We start from the raw sequence: 8,891 nt of genomic DNA, 5'->3' as shown, positions 1-8,891 counted from the left end.
TTGGCACATTTATTTTACGATTTTATCTACTGACATGAAAATAGCGCAGGTGTTTTCTCCCCGGTCTCTTCCAAAAATTTTTACTTTCTCGCTTTCGGATTAGTTAACGTGAGACTTGAAAATTAATTTCTGCAATCTGCCCTGGGAACGGACTCAACTTTGCAACAATGTATTTTTGCCTTTCGTTTTTTGCCATGAGCAAAAGATCAAAGTCGCAATATGTATGTGCTGATCTTCAGAACTAGACCTGTTGTATGTGATGACTGTATATCTCGCGTTCAAATCTAGTATATTCCTTTTATTTTTTCTTCTGTTAATTTTCTTACTTTCTTCATATTGCTCCATTGCAACAATGTGTTCTTACTGTCACTGACTATTTGACATATCCCAAAGGTATAATCCAAGGCCGCCTTTACCATTATTTGATTACAATATATCCTTTATTTTTCTGGTCTCAATTGTTGTAATATGTTTATGTATGGGAATGGTGTCGTGCGCATGAAAGAGCTTACAAATTTAGCCATCTGCAACGTTTTACTTCAGCAGCAGTTCAACAGCAGCAGGTAAACAATTAGCTTAGGAAGAGTTTCAATCCCCACTTCTGCGGTCATATTGGCAACTTTTTTTGCTACCTTTTTGAATGCTTTATCAATGCTGGATAAATTTTATCTTCTTTGCACATGATCCTACAGACATTGGGATAACACTAATCGATATTCCACTGCATGGAGACATATCGAATTTAAACAGAAATGAGATTTTTGGTACCGGAGCTCGAACCCCAGAAAATGCGGGTTACTAACAGCTTTAATACCCAAATCGATTTTGTTTAGATTTTCCACACAATCGCACAAAAATTCCTTTCTAATACTCCAGTGCTCTAACAATGTATTACTCATATATATATTAAATTAATGGATAAAAATGACCTAAAACGTGAGCTTTTTCACCAAGGCTTAGCTTCTGTACACCTTGTGTGTCACGGGTGCTTCAGTTACATATATATGTGCTCAAATTGTCGCTTTGTTACACTGGCGTATTAGGCGAGCGTGTACCTGTGCATACATTTATATGTAGTTATTGGGGGCCTCCGTTGCTCAGTTGGTTAGCGCGCTAGCGCAGCGTATTGACCCGGGAGCCTGTCATCAATGTGGTCCCAGTGAGTTCAAGTCCAGCGCATGCAAGCTTCCTCTCCGGCCGTACGTGGGAAGGTCTAGCAGCAAACTGCGGATGGTCTTGGGTTCCACCTACCATAATGCTGCCCGCCGTCGTATAAGTGAAATATTCTTGAGTAGGGCCTAAAACACCAATCAAATAAACAAATAAATAACATGTAGTTAGTGTCACAATACTGATTACAATACTAACACAGGCCTAATCTTTATGTTGACGTGAATTCGATACACTCACAAAACGCTATGCTTTGTCACACCCCGTACACGAACTTCAGGGAATATTTTAACATTTCGCACCTTTGCGTAAATTTTCGTCGGCATTTTTGCAGACACACTGCCATGAGCAGTTTACAATAAAACTTTGTTGCCTGCCTCATATATTTTAGTTGATAAACCGGTAAAAGTTCATAGTAGTTGAAACAAGTGCATGGAGTACAAAATGGCCTTAAATCAACATGGATTTTTTCGTAACCGTGACACAGTTACCAACCTAGCCTGTTATGTTCATGGTATCATTAAGGCTTTCGACGCAAAACTGCATACCGATGCTGTGTACCTAGACCTATGCTTTCGACAGCGTCTCTCATGACATGCTGATACATAAACTAAAGCATTATGGCTTCCAAGGCCCACTGCGCAAATGGCTGCGCTCCAATCTCGAGGGCCGTTTGCAACGAGTTGTCCTACAGGGCGCAGAATCTTCACGGAAGACGGTGTTATCGGTACCCTGGATTGGTCCACTACTATTTATTTTATATGTAAACCACATGTCTTCTTGTCTTTGGCACTCAGAATTGCCACATGATGACAGTAAACTTTACAAACAAGTGCGTTCCGCGCAAGAATGTGAGTTATTACAGGAAGACCTTGCACGTTTAACAGACTGGGGTTCAGTTTGGCAGCTTAAGTTAAACGTGGACAAGTGTAATGTCATATCATTCACTTGAAAGAGTTGAGACTGTGAAAGATCTTGGGATAACATTAACCAGAAATCTGAATTATAGAGTACATGTCACCAATACCGTTAGAAAAGGTTATAAAACGCTTGGTTTTCTCAAGTGATCATGCATTTCTTTTACAAAAACCAAGTCACTTATATCTGTGTACAGATCTTTAGTTGGCTACAACTTGGAGTATAGGTCAATTATATGGTCCCCCACCCAAAAATATCTCTCAGACAAGTTAGAGTCCGTTAAAAAAAGTTCATCAAATATCTTTGTTTTAAAACTAATGACGCTTATCCCTCGGAAAAATACAGTGCTATGTGTAAACCTTTTCAGCTGCCAACACTATCTGATCGCTGCAGAGCTGCCGATTTAAAGTTCTTACACAAATGTGTTCACTCCATCGTTGACTGGCCTTACCTAGTAAAGCAGGTCAACTTTAATTTTCCTGCCCGGGCCTTACGACAAACGGCAACTTTCCGGCCTGTGTCAACTAGAATTAACCCTCGAAAATATTTTCCCCCGAGTCATGAATGTTTATAATGACCTGAGTTCTAATCATTCCTTTTTTTCTTTTTTCTTCACAACAATCTTTTAGACGGTCGGTTCACTCGATTCTTTTTTAACGGTTTTTCTGTGATCAACATATTTCATGATTTTAACTTCTGATTATAACTGCACCATTTGCGGTGCAGTGATTTTCCCTACTGCACAGTGTCTTATGCAAGAAAACAAAGATGTGACAGTGTGACAGGATTTATGACTTCAGTGCATGTTTAAAGTTTTATAAGTTGAATGCTTGTCAAATAACAGGGAAATATGAGCAACACAGAACTGAAAAAAGAAATGGCCTTATGAGTGTATCAGCAGCTGTCACTCACAGCTATAGTCAGTTTCGCTTCTTGAGATGCACAGTTTCTTGCACTGGGGCCGATTCCCTGCCTTACAGTACCAGGTCCTTTGTTAACAAAAGATATCTAATTGGTCATCAGGGGAGCAATCAGCCTAGCAGTCAGTGATATCGCCAAGGCCTCACCTCTAACGCTAACCTCCAGTTGTCTCCCCTGAATACCTCCAAACTGGTTGCTGGCTCTACACCGGTATACACCCTGATCTCTGAACGTTACATTGCCGATGGACAGGGATTTCCAGGACTGTTGTTTGCCAGTGGTACAGGACGGTCACCAATGGTGCGACTCCAGGCAGAGTAGCATGATATTCAAGCTGAAGAAGGTTTCCTTCTGTGACATTTTCTCCTGACACCAGAACCACAGAAACTTTCGAGGCATCTTGGAAAATACAAAGAGAAGCATATCAAAATCCGTAGTTAGGTCTCTCCAATTCGCCGTGATCATCACAGTATGGATACTATATTAAAACCATATAAAAAAAACTGATGACGTGGTTTAAGTAACTCTGTTTTTGTCCTTGACAAAGATAACTGTTTTATCTTATTCTTAAAGAGATGTTTGCAGCATTATTCAGAAGGTGGGAGAAAAACTCATTGAAAACTTGACTGTTTTTAGCATCATATGTTATATTTTATGATCTTTACTTATGTGTAAAAATGCCGCATGGGGTTTTAGTGAGTGAGTGAGTGGTTGGGGTTTAACGTCGTACTTAAAAATTTCTAAGGAATCCTTAGAGTGCATGTAATGTGCCTCCTTGTTGCAGGATGGATTTCTACCGCTCTTTTATCTAGTGCTGCTTCACTGAGACGCCTTACCGAAGGCATGTAACCCGCCCCGAGCCATAATACTGATACGGGTCAACCAGTCGTTGCACTATCCTCTTCAAGCTGAACGCCAAGCAAGGAAATTACAACTTCCTCTTTTAAAGTCTTAAGTGTGACTCAACCCAGGATTGATCCTGGGTCTACCGAAGCGGACGCTCTACTAACTGTGCTATCCGGGCCGGTGATCTGTTGGAATATTGCCCTTGTGAAAATGAGTCTCTGCCCCACCAGTTGTCTGTTTCACCAGAACATAGTACGCTGTTCCTGCGACACCTCAAGCAGTTCTTGTTGTAGTATCTGGCTCAGTTGGGCATCCACCTCCCTTGCCAGGATTATGCATATATTTAACTGGGATCTACCTAGGTGAGTGAGGTCTGCTAGCCGTTCAGCTTCCTTAAAGGCCTGACCAATCGAATGCAGTCCTCCAATGTTGGCCTAGAATCCCCGTCATTGATCCGGTACTACGTCATGACACATATCCCTCCAGTCCCCCCCCCCCCAAAAAAAACTTAACAGATTTTTCATATATGTATGGGCAGTTTAAATGTCCATTCCTCATACCCACCCAGGAACTCCCAGTGTGGAACCTGATGACGGATGTCATTTCTCACTGATTATTTGAGGATTTCTTTGTTGTTACACGTTAAAAAGTATAACTTTTTCAGGTCCCTTCAACATGTCTTGGGAAGGTTGCCTTGCTGACTGTCTGAATGACACAGACCACTATTACCACTTCCGTTTTTCGGTAGGAACGAATGTAATTCTGTGTATTTTAGGTGTAAAGTCTTTTTTTGCTGCCGTTTTTGGTGTACAGCCTGCCGTTTTTGGTGTACAGGAGCATGCTTGGTATCAAAATGATGGAAATTGTCTATGCTTTGGGCAGGTATGAGTTTTAATGATGAAAGTTTGAAGTTCTTGACAAGAGGAAACAAGGAGACAGGTCGTGATGAGGCTGCGAGTGACGTCCCCTTGGCGTTGCTAGGCACCCCTCCCAGCTGCCGGCATAGAAAGGTCCAGATTTTGACGGTCAACCTATGTCAAGATTTTTATGGCTTCTTTCTCACAGGCTGAGCCAGGTATGCACCAAAGCTTATTGGTCATGGAATGTTTGGGGCTGAGCTACAGCGCTAAATGTTAACATTGTCGCTTATGGGAAATTAATGGGGGTCTGTGGTCGATTGTGAGCGAGGTGGTGGAGACTCTAGATAATAAAGGCCAGTACAGCTTCAGGGTGTATATACGGTCAGAACAGGTGGAACAAAAGTGACACTGTAGAGACGAGTTGTACAGTTACAGGTAAATGTCAGGGCCTTGTGGCATGTAAACAGTACAACAGAATAACAAATGTAGACACGTCATATCGACGTGGTCCAATAGGTACCCTTCCAGGTAAAACAAGGATGACATTATTCAGAGAACGTGTACGTGTACACGTATATGTGATAATGGTTAACATTTTAGTATTAAACATTCTACAAATCAGTTTTATAGGTAAATGTATGTTTTGAAAAATAAAAATTATGGTATAACAAGAGACAAACATTATCATTATAGGTATAAAACGGGGAATAAAGAATGAGAGGAGAGGACAGATAAAAAGATTCGATATTTCCCACATTTGTTGAAATGCGACCTCATACAAGCGATAACAACCTGACATGTGGTTCTTGCCAGCTGAGTGGTTTATTGAGTTCTACCATTACAAGTTTACTCTTTATTGCTCAGAAGCCGCTCTCTAAGCTCGCTTTACATCACTGCGACCACGAGACAAGCTAAACTTTAGCGCACCTTAGCTTTTTTAGGCTTAGCCTCATCACTGGTGTCCTTGCGCGGGACTACTTGATCAGCCTTGTGCATATTTCAAATAAAGGGAATGCGTATCTATAAGGTATGATGAGAAACAAAGCTTGAGAGAGAGTCTTTGTGTTTTCTGAAATCACTTCTTGCCTTTTCACCGTGTCCCCGGTGACTTTGGCTATGTATAACATTTCTGTGCAAAATTTTCTGGTGACAGTAGTGATGGAAAGCAAACTTAGCGTGTGGCGCATACACTGTACGGAGTATGAATATCAGTCAGTGACAAACGAGTAATGTCCCTTGTTTTGATTTCGACCCACTCTGTTGCGGCATAAAATATATCAGGTACCTGAAAATGTGCAGTGATTTCTCCCTATCACTGTCTAATGTACTCAGTCGTTGTGCCTGATTATCATCATGTAACAAGAATTACACACTCAACAATAAATTAATATATAGAACATAACTATCAGCTTACCTTAGAAGTTCTCTCTGGGTTTTTAATGCTATAAATTCGTGTTTCACAGTTTCTGTTTTACCACCTTGTACCATCAGTGCCTTAGCCGGCCCCGTGGCCGGCGGCGTCTCCGGAGCTATCGTTTCACTGGGAGTTGTGCTTCTAGCTCTTGTCATCTCCCGTGGGCGAAAGCAAGGTAATGAAGAACTTTAAAAAAATATATAGTATTAATTTAAATAGCAAATGGCATAAGACCATAGATGGACAAGCAGTAGGACAAAGAGGAGCAAAAAATTAAGTAACTGGGTCCAAGTAACCATTATATAATATTGGTCAAAACGACCATAACCATTATGGTTACATTTAAATGGCCTCCAGAATAGGATCGAAGCAGCCAATGCAAATTTGGTCGCATTTTCTTTGTCCACCATAACAGTGTCATTATCACCAAAACTATATTTATTGTTTTGATATCTCAAATAATGGTATCTCGCCTATACCATCTAATTGTATGCACTGAAGTGATGGATATCAAGGCTTGTGGTCATGGGATTTAGGGTAATGCACAAAGCTCATCACTGTATCCTCAAGCATGTCAAAAACATTCCGAACAAGATCATAATGAAGTTGGTACAGGTCTTTGTAACTGACTAACTAAAAGAAAATCATCCTATTGACAAACTACAGTTGACTCAAGCAAATGGCTTTGTACTCTTTATTCCCCAGTAAGCTGGGATATAATAGGCACTCTTAGGTACAATGTACTCTTTATTTAATTTCCATAGAAAAGGAATAAAAACAACCAAGTAAAAAAGTTCTTGAAAAATTCAGGGAATCAAATAAGAAAACATTATTCCATAGACCTTCTAGCCTCACTTTATCGAAAGACAAGAGCCAGAAGTCTTAGATCTCACCCTAGTCCGTGTCAAATGTCTGTATGCAGATTTGAGATAAGGCGCAAATTATTGGCTGAAATTATTGATATTAACTTTTAATATTTTAGTATAATTAGTGGAGAATCTTTTTTTCTGACAGGCAGATGAGACCGGAGGACATATCAAATGGTGTGCAATCAACCAGATATAACGAAAACGTTCCAGGTGAGAAGTGAACCCCTTGCGGAAGACACGATGGTATTTGATGTATGGTATGGGATGTATTTACTAATTATTTATGTAGTTATTTGTTTATATATTTGATTGTTGTTTAGCGCAATACTCAGGATTTTCACCCAAACAATGAGGTTCATATTTATGGGTTGAGGAAACCGGAGTGCCCGGCGTGAATCATGAGCAATTGGTGCTCTATGTTATTTGACTGAACATTGGCACCTCGTGTTCAGGGGCCTATCTCATTTGTGTTCGGGAGAAACACATATAATTTCATTCATTTTGTCTCTGAAAAATCTTTTTACCTACGACCTTACGCTTTTTATCTTACGCCTTATATCTATACTTACTTAGACTAGCTGCTATCAGAGAGTACAGTGGAACGTACGTTTCATTTATCTCTGACAATATTTCAGACGGACACGCGTGTAAGTAACGCATTTTTGTATTTAATTATAAACAAACTGACAATTCAACATAACTTATTTTCTCTCTTATTTTTCACAAGTATTGGGTTTTTGGCAAAAGAATAGTAAGTAAGAGGCATAAAGACACTCCGGGACCAATCGTCACTTGCGTTGTACAGACTGTATCCTTAGAGTAACAGTTGAAACTGGCATATTGCTTTTAATATTTTGGTCGTTACAGTCAACACTTCACTGTTAAAAGAATCTGGTCTATTGGTCGCCTTCGGACAAACAAGGTTTGATAGCGGCTTAAAAGTGTCAAAACAACCACGTATCTTAGAGTCAGAATTTCGTTGGTCGCCAGAATATGGTCCAAGTAACCATAATATAAGAATGGTCAAAACAACCATAAGCATTACGGATACATTTAATTGGCCGCCAAAATATTGTCCAAGTAATTATTATATAAGAATGGCCAAAACGACCAATATCATTATGGTTACATTTAAATGGTCGTCAGAATAGGGTCCAAGTAACCATTATATAAGAATGTTCAAACGACCATATCCATTATGGTTACATTTTAATGGTCGCCTGAACAGGGTCCTAGTAACCATTTAATAAGATTAGTCAAAACGACCCTAACTATTATGGCTACATTTAAATGGCCTCCAGAATAGTGTCAAAACAACCAAGACGCATTTTCTTTGTTCACCATAACAGTGTCATTATGACGAAAATTATATTGGATGTTTTGATATCTCAAATAATGGTGTCTGAAAGTTAGTAACATATACGATTTAATTATAGACACTGAAGTGGTGGATATCAAGGCTTGTGGTCATGGGATTTAGGGTAATGCACAAAGCTCATCACTGTATCCCCAGGCATGTCAAAAACATTCCGAACAAGATAATAATGAAGTTGGTGCAAGTCTTTGTAACATACTAACTAAAAGAAAAACATCCTATTGACAAACTACAGTTGACTCAAGTATTGGCTTTGTACTCTTTATTCCCCAATAAGCTGGGATATAATAGGCACCCTTACATACAATGTACTCTTCATGCAATTTTCAAAAAAAAAGCAACGAATATGAACAACCAAATAAAAAATTTCTTGAAAAATTCAGGAAGTCAAATAAAAGATATTATTCCATATACCTGCGGGTTCACTTTATCAAAGGACAAGAGTGAAAACTCTTACATCTCACCCTAATCCCTGTCAAATGTCTGAATGCAGATTTGCAGCTAAGTCGCAAACTGTT

Source organism: Liolophura sinensis, unplaced genomic scaffold (genome assembly GCF_032854445.1).
Source record: "Liolophura sinensis isolate JHLJ2023 unplaced genomic scaffold, CUHK_Ljap_v2 scaffold_32, whole genome shotgun sequence".
NCBI classification, from domain to species: domain Eukaryota; kingdom Metazoa; phylum Mollusca; class Polyplacophora; order Chitonida; family Chitonidae; genus Liolophura; species Liolophura sinensis.
Note: the sequence above shows the minus strand (reverse complement) of the source record.